This window comes from Glycine max, chromosome 4 (genome assembly GCF_000004515.6).
Source record: "Glycine max cultivar Williams 82 chromosome 4, Glycine_max_v4.0, whole genome shotgun sequence".
Taxonomy (NCBI): domain Eukaryota; kingdom Viridiplantae; phylum Streptophyta; class Magnoliopsida; order Fabales; family Fabaceae; genus Glycine; species Glycine max.
This window is the reverse complement of record NC_016091.4, coordinates 29,435,277-29,444,186: the sequence shown is the minus strand read 5'-3', so window position 1 is coordinate 29,444,186 and position 8,910 is coordinate 29,435,277. Positions and strand designations below refer to the sequence as shown.

The window sequence follows — 8,910 nt, the reverse complement described above, 5'->3', positions numbered from 1 at the left end:
TATCCTCTCAAAGAATTCCTTGGTCAAACACTTGCATATTCAAATAAGGAATTGTGATTTATCTTCATTGTACAATCTGTCTCTTTCAAGAGAGATTTCTTCTTCTTTTCTTTTTACTTCTGAAAAAGAGTTAAGAGACTGAGGGTCTCTTGTTGTAAAGGACTCCTGAACACAAGGGAAGGGTTGTCCCTATGTGATTCAGACTTTGTAAAAGGATTTTACAAAGAGAGTGGAAAATCTCAAGTGGGTTGCTTGAGGACTGGACGTAGGCACAGGAAGTGACCGAACTAGTATAAATCAAGTTTGCATTTCTCTCTTCCCTTAAACTTCTTTTATTTATTGCTATTTATCTTTTGCCTTTAAAGAAGTTTATTCTGAATTATCTTTTGACTAATTCATGTTAAGGGTGCATTGTTAATCTAAAAAGAGAGAGCGAAATTTTAAATTGGGGAATAGTTCTTGTTATCTTAATTCAACCCCCCCTTCTTAAGATAACTGAGGCCATTTGTCTAACACTTAAAACGGTTTTAAGTGACTTTTGCGGGCAAAGCTTGATTTGTGAATTGATTTTAGGCTTAGTTTCACTTTGGTTATTAGTCAATTAATTCAAGGAAACTTTCAAAGAAAAACGTCTGATTGATTTCTTTGATTATTTTATTCAAAAGATATTTTGATTATTTTATTACTATTTTGCTTTTTTTTTTTTTTAACCGAGGTTACAGCGTGAACAATTGGTTAGATTTTGCTTTAACAATGATTAAACGACATTACAACACAAATAATCGGTTGAAATTCATTTTATCATTTATTAGGTGAGATAACGGCTTAAATACATGGTTAAAGCACGTTAAAAAAGGAAGAAAATAAAATCGAAAGTGAACGAGATGAAGATGAAAGCAAACAAAACAAGAAATGAATTGAAAGTCTCGGATTCGAACACTTACCGGTTGAAGAACAAAGAAAGAATGAAAAACGGACGAAGAACGGTGAAGAATGGAGGAAAATCTTCACAGATTTGCTCACGGAAATGTCTCGGAAGCGTTACGGAAGCACTTCGACTCGATTTTTCTTCACGGAAACGTGTTTTTTACCCAAAACAACTGAAATGCATAGCCTAGGGGTCATGAACATTTTTGAAACAGCCCCCCTCCCCTATTTATAGGGGAAAAGGGAGGTGCTTGCCGCCCAGAGGCTTCTTGAGGAAGATTTCTAAGCACACCCCAATTACCAAGTTCACCCCCTTTTTGTACTTTACGGAAAAGTTACAGAAGCCTTATGGAAGTGTTTCAGATTTAATTTTCATCTTTTTTTCTCTTCCCTCTCACCAATATTAAGTGAAATATGCTTACCCAAGGTTTTTAGAAATTTTACTGAAGCATTACGGAAGCCACGGAAGCCCTGAAAACCATTTTTCAACAAAACGTGGAGGAGCTTGCCACCTAGTTGCTTCCTCCTTAAGCAACCCAACTTCCAAAATGTTTCGGAAGGGCCTAAATTCAAATTTCTATTTACACCCCTATCTTGATAAGTTCACCCCCATTTTTGTGTTTTTGGCTATTTTCTTTTCAAAATCTCACAAAACTTTATGAATTCCACCATGATGAGTATTAAGCTTTCCGAAGCAATCAACAATGGTCCTTGGAAGAAATTAGAGTGTAACAATTTATTTACACACACCCCACTTTGCTAAATACACTCCCGTTTTTGTGTTTTTGACCGGTTTCTTCCCGAAACATCTCAGAACTTTACGGATCCCACAACAATGGGTGTTAAACATTTTAAGGCGGTCAAACGAAGGTCGCATGCTGGTAAACAATGGTCCCCGGATGAAATTTGGGTATGACAAGCATCAAGCACCTATTAGGAAGACCAACGTGTTTCTAGTTGTTTTTACACATCATTTCTCTCGCGTGATTTTCTTTCTTTTTGCATAGATAGTTTATACACCTGTTCATATTCACACTTATCTTTACACACCAGACACTTATTAGCTGAAATAGCTTACCAAGTAACACAAGTTCCCTGAGAGTTCGATACTCGATTCTTACCGTTTTATACTACTTGTGCGATCCAGTGCACTTGCCGGAAGCCGAACACCACCCAAGCACAAAGATCCGGGAGTTGTCACGATACCGTGTTCTATTGGTGAGGTCGCTGTAGGCAAAGCTCTTATAGACTTGGGAGCTAGTATCTATTTAATGCCTCTCTCCATGTGCCGGCAACTTGGAGAGATAGAGATAATGCCTACACGCATGACCCTTCAGTTAGTTGACCGCTCCATCACAAGGCCATATGGAGTGATTGAGGATGTGTTAATTCAGGTCAAGCAGCTTGTTTTTCCTACAGATTTTGTGGTTATGGATACTGAGGAGGATCTTGACATTCCCATAATATTCGGCCGCCCTTTTATGTCCACAGCCAATTGCATAGTAGATATGGGGAAAGGCCAGCTAGAATTGGGTGTGGAGGATCAGAAAGTCTCATTCGACTTATTTGAAGCAACGAATCATCCAAATGATATGAAAGCTCGCTTTGATCTGGACAAGGTAGAACAAGAAATAGAAATAGCAACTACAGCCATGACATTGCATTCTCCTTTGGAAAAAGCATTGATTAATCATGTAGAATGTCTTACTAAAGAGGAGGAACATGAAGTGCAGACTTGTATTAAAGAATTGGATGGTGCAGGAGAAAATTCTGAGGAACATTCTGCATTTGAAGAATTGAAGAACGGTGGGCAAATAGAAAAACCAAAAGTAGAATTGAAGACCTTGCTTGCATATTTGAAGTATGTGTTTTAGGAGGACAATGACTCAAAACCAGTGATTATTAATAGCTTGTTGAAGAAAACAAAAGAAGATCAACTGGTTCAGATGTTGAAGAGACACAAAGCTGCAATTGGATGTCACATATCTGACTTGAAAGGAATTAGTCCATCTTATTGCATGCACAAAATCAATATGGAAGCTGATTACAACCAGTGAGACAACCTCAAAGAAGACTTAACCCAATCATGAAAGACGAGGTGCGTAAGGAGGTGCTTAAGTTGCTGGAAGCAGGCCTTATTTACCCCATTTCGGATAGTGCATGGGTTAGCCCTGTGCAAGTTGTCCCCAAGAAAGGAGGTATAACAGTCATTAAGAATGACAAAGATGAGTTAATATCCATAAGGACTGTCACCGGGTGGAGAATGTGCATTGACTATCGGAAGCTAAATGATGCCACCTGAAAGGACCATTATCCACTTTCTTTCATAGACTAGATGCTTGAAAGACTTGCAGGGAAATCCTATTATTGTTTTCTGGATGGATATTTTAGGTATAATCAGATTGCTGTAGATCCCAAAGATAAAGAGAAGACTGCTTTCACCTCCCTTTTTGGTGTATTCGCATATCGATGCATGCCTTTTGGTCTATGCAATGCCCCAGCTACATTTCAGAGGTGTATGATGGCTATTTTTTCTGATATGGTGGAAAAATACATCAAAGTTTTCAGGGACGATTTCTCTATTTTTGGGCCATCTTTTGAAGGGTGCTTATCAAATCTTGAAAGAGTATTACAGAGATATGAAGAGTCCAATCTAGTTCTCAATTGGGAGAAATGCCATTTCATGGTTCAAGAAGGAATAGTGCTGGGGCATAAGATTTCAGTAAGGGGAATAGAGGTGGACAAGGGAAAGATTGATGTAATTGAGAAACTTCCTCCTCCCATGAATGTCAAGGGCGTGAGAAGCTTCTTAGGACATGCAGGGTTCTATAGGCGATTCATAAAAGATTTTTTAAAAGTCGCCAAACCACTTAGCAATCTGTTGAATAAAGATGTTGCTTTTGTGTTTAATGAAGAGTGTATGGACGCATTTAATGATTTGAAAACCAGATTAGTGTCTGCTCCAGTAATTACAACACCAGATTGGGGACAAGAATTTGAGTTGATGTGTGATGCAAGTGATTACGTCGTAGGTGCAGTGCTTGGACAAAGGAAAGGAAATATTTTTCATGCTATATACTATGCCAGCAAAGTTCTAAATGATGCATAGGTGAACTATGCTACCACAGAAAAAGAAATGTTGGCAATTGTTTATGCACTTGAAAAGTTCAGATCTTATATGGTAGGCTCAAGAGTTATCATCTACACCGATTACGCAGCTATTAAATATTTGCTCAACGAGGCTGATTCCAAATCCAGACTGATAAGATGGATCTTGCTCTTACAAGAATTTGATTTGGTGATTCGGGATAAAAAGGGATTGGAAAATGTTGTAGCATACCATTTATCTAGACTGGTGAATGAGGAAGTCACATCGAAAGAAGCTGAAGTTAGAGATGAATTCCCTGATGAATCTTTATTCGTGGTGAGTGAGAGACCTTGGTTTGCCGATATGGCCAACTTCAAAGCTGCAAGAATCATCCCAAAGGACTTAAATTGGCAGCAGAGGAAGAAATTTCTACATGATGCTCGATTCTATATTTGGGATGATCCACACTTGTTCAAAATAGGAGCTGACAATCTTCTAAGAAGATGCGTGACACAAGAAGAAGCCAAGCGTATATTATGGCATTGCCACAACTCTCCATGTGGTGGCCATTATGATGGAGATAAGACAACGGCCAAGGTTTTGCAATCCTGATTCTTTTGGCCCACCGATGTGTCATTATTTTTTCCTATTTCTTAACCCTTTTTGTCACCATTTTAATTACTGATTAGCCTTAATTGTCAAATTAATTATGCAGTTTTATCATTTGGGCCTACTTGACTAATTTTGTGATTTTAATTTAATTTCAGGAGAATTATAAGCAATTGGGCTTGAATCTGGAATTGGGCTTGGACTTGAAGAGAGCAGACAATTTTATTTTATCAAATCTTATCTTATCCAGATTTTATTTCATCTAGATTTTATTTCGTCTGGATTTTATTTCATCCAATCTTATCTTATCTTGTCCAAATTTTATTTTATTTCGTTTATGGGCTTGGACTGAAAAGAGATTTGTAAGCTTTGGGGCTGAGGACCTATATAACAGCACCAGGGTTTTAGTTTAGGAAGCTTTTTTCGAGGAGGAGAATAATTCTAGGGTTTCAAAATTCTAGTTTTTACTGTTCATGTGCACTGTTCACGTAGAATAAAATTCATTTTCTGCAATTTTGTTTCTGCTTCAATCTACAATTTCGTTTTCTACTGATTAATGGAAGGCTAAGTCTCCAGCGTTGTTTTCTCTTGAGGATCAAGCACAACTCTCTTTGAGGTTTTGTTATTACTATTGAATTCTGATCAGTTTTTCCTCTTCACCAATTACTCTGTATTTGTTGCTATTAATCCATGCATGCTTAGTGCTTGATTAATTGTTTTTGTGCTTAATTTACGTTCATGCTTAATGATCAGTTTCGTTCATGATTAATTGGTGTATGTGTTGCTTAATCACATAATGACATCCTTATGTTAATTTTCGCTTAGTAATTTAATTTAGGGTTGGATTAAGTGGTTGAACTGGTTAGGGATAAATCCTTGTAACCTAGGATAGGAGACTTGCTTGTGAATCAAGAGGGAACAACAAATTTTAATTCTGTTATTTTCTAATTAAAATTTGCTCGTTGTTTAATTTACAAAAACAAACAATCCCCCCCAATTGGTTACTGTTTTATCACTATTTGTTATGAACGTTTGGTTGACCATTACTCATTGGGAGACGACCTTGGATCACTTCCTAGATACTGCATTTTTAATGTTTATTTGATTCGGGTATGGCCTCAATCAAATTTGGCGCCGTTGTCGGGGAGTAGTGGTCCAAAGGTTCATAATAGTGTTTAGTTGTTTTGAGTCTAGCTCTATTGTTTAGTGTGTGAGTGTGTGTTGTTTTTTTTTGTGTAGTGTTCTGTTTCGCATTTCAGTCGCATCCCTTGTTTAGCGCTTCTCTATTTCAGTTGCTCACAAAATTGTGTCTAATTTTGTGTAATGTTGTAATGCTGATTTTTTTTGTGTAATGCTGTGAACAGTGTTTAGCGACTAAACTAGCGACTGATTTTGTAATTTAATTGACGATTTTTGTTTTGATAGTTGGAGTTGTTATTTTTGGCTTATTTTTTGTGTGGTAGTTTCTTTTGGTCCATATTTTTGTGAAAAATACCAAAAGCACTTGGTGTGGATGAATTTGAGAGAGGCAAAAATTTTGGGGACTTGTGTTTAGCAAAACTTAAAACGGCCATTACTTGTGCTCCGGTTATCAGAATGACTATTATTATATATGCATTTGGGGTAGAAGAAAATTTCCCATGTCGTGGCAACCGACTAGTCAGTTGCCGTTTTAAACTTGAAAAATCAGCCGTTTACTAAGTTTTTCTTTTTATTTTTTTTAGTATTATTGTCTTATTTTTCTAAACTTTCCTTAGGCAGTTTTCATAGTTAGACTTTGAATTTTTGTTTGAAAATTTTTGCGCTATCTTTTCATGATTTTAGGGTGTTGCTCATAAAATTTCAGCTCATTTGGATATCGTTTGACTATAGTAGTTTTAACCCTCCCCTGGTGCTTGTTTGAGAACACACTATTTGATGCATATAGTACATGACTAGGGACAATCCAGGTGATTTACAGCCCTTTGATCTTGAAATAGATAGAACTTTTCATAGATTAGTTAGGCATAGTGTGCATCCTGATCATTCTGTGCATTTCGAGCATTTTGAGCATTTTGAGTATCCTGTTACTGGTGATTTTGAATATTCTGATTTTGAGCATTCAACTACTAATTTTCATACTGAGAACATGGCTCAACCTCCACCTCTTGAGAGGACTCTTAGGGAGATGGCTGCACCTGATTTCACTTATGAAAGCTTGTGCATTCAATATCCTGATGAGGGTGTTCCATATGTTCTCAAGATTGGACTAATACATTTGCTGCCCAAGTTTCATGGTCTTGCAGGTGAAGATCCTCATAAGCATCTTAACGAGTTCCATATTGTTTGTTCCACCATGAAGCCCCCTAATGTCCAAGAAGATCATATCTTTCTAAATGCTTTTCCTCATTCTCTGGAGGGAGTGGCAAAAGATTGGCTATACTACCTTGCTCCCAGGTCCATTTTCAGCTAGGATGACCTTAAGAGGGTGTTCTTGGAGAAATTCTTCCCTGCCTCTAGGACCACTGCCATTAGAAAAGACATTTCAGGCATCAGGCAACTTAGTGGAGAGAGCTTGTATGAGTACTGGGAAAGATTCAAGAAATTGTGTGCAAGATGTCCTCACCACCAGATTTCTGAGCAACTCCTTCTTCAATATTTCTATGAGGAACTTAGCAACATGGAGAGGAGTATGATTGATGCTGCCAGTGGTGGAGCTCTTGGTGATATGACCCTAGTTGAAGCTAGGAATTTGATTGAGAAGATGGCTTCCAACTCCCAACAATTCAGTGCAAGAAATGATGCTATTGTTCTTAGAGGAGTCCATGAGGTGGCCACAGATTCATCTTCATCTACTGAAAATAAAAACCTTGAGGGAAAACTTGATGCCTTGGTCAACCTAGTAACTCAGCTTGCCATGTGTCATACCCTAATTTCGTCCGGGGACTATTGCTTGATGGCATGCGACCTTTAATTGACTACTTCAAAGTGCTTGGCACCCTTTGTTGCACAATATGTGAAGTCCCGAGACGTGCCAAAAATCAAAAGGAAGCGTTGTTACGCAATCCGTGAAATTCTGTAACGTGACGGAAATCAAAAGGAAGTATTGTCACGCAATCCGTGAGTTTTCGTAACTTTTTCGAAAGCTAAAAAAGAGTAATTGCATGATCCGTAAGGTTCCGTAACCTTACGGAAAGAAAATAAGTATCATTATGAAATTCGTAAAGTTTCGTAACGTTATGAAAAAAGAATCACCAAAAAAAGTAAAAGAGGGTGTATTTAGTAAAAAGGGGGTGCAAATAGCAACCAGGCCCACTTGGGCCTTCCAGATTCTTCCTCCAGAAGGAGGTTGCTTCTGGAGGAAGCAACCTGGCTCGCCTGGGCGAGATGGGTGGCAAGCTCCTCCCCTATTTTACTCTAAATAGGGGGAGGAGTGAAGAAGAAAAGGGTTCAGCCTTCTTGGCACTTCGTATTCACTTGAAATTGCTGAGGAAAATTGTTTCCGTGAAGAAAATCTGAGTTGAGGCGCTTCCGTAATATTTCCATAACGTTTCCGTGGGTAATTACGCGAAGATTTTCAACCGTTCTTCGTCATTCATCGTTCGTTCTTCATTGTTCTTCGATCTTCAACCGGTAAGTACCCCAAATCGAGCTTTTCAATTCATTCTATGTACTCATGGTGGTCCCCATTTGTTTTGTGTACTTTTATTCTTGTTTCATTTACTTTCCGTACCCCCTTTTGACATGCTTCAGTCATTTATTTAAGTTATTTCTCGCCTAATCAAAAAATAAAATAAATTTTCACCGATCATTTGATTTGTAATATCCATTAATTCCTGTTTAAATGAAATCCGACCGTTCGGTCGTGCCATAACCATGTTGGAAATCAAAAAAGAGGTAAAATAATAATATAATAAAAAAATACCTTTTAGTAAAATAAAGAGGAAAAATCAATCGGACGTTTCTCTTTGGGATTTCTCTTTCTTAATTGAATTGACTGATAACTAAAGTGAGACTAAGGCTAAAATCAACCCGCAAAGTCAAGCTCATCCACAAAAAATCACTAAAAAAGGATTTGAGAAAATTTCAATATCTCAGTTTTTCTTACCAAGTAAATGGATCATTTTTAAGGTCCAACGCCTTAAAATGATCACCTTCCAAGTAAAAAGAATTGCTTGATTCACCCTTAAAAAGAACTACGTAGGTCTGATTTCCTCTTCGATGGAGAGTACGTAGGAGCAAGAACCTCGCTTTTGTCAACCTCAAAAATAAAAAAGAAATAAAAGTTAAGGTAACACAATTTCTCA

General features: G+C 37.6%; 1 non-coding gene across 1 annotated transcript; it reads right to left on the bottom strand.

The window, feature by feature from the left end:
- Positions 1 to 7,130: 7,130 nt before the first annotated feature.
- Positions 7,131 to 7,237, bottom strand: LOC113001520 (small nucleolar RNA R71). Its single transcript, XR_003266915.1, has one exon. It is a non-coding gene; the product is annotated as a small nucleolar RNA R71 (small nucleolar RNA).
- Positions 7,238 to 8,910: the final 1,673 nt, after the last annotated feature.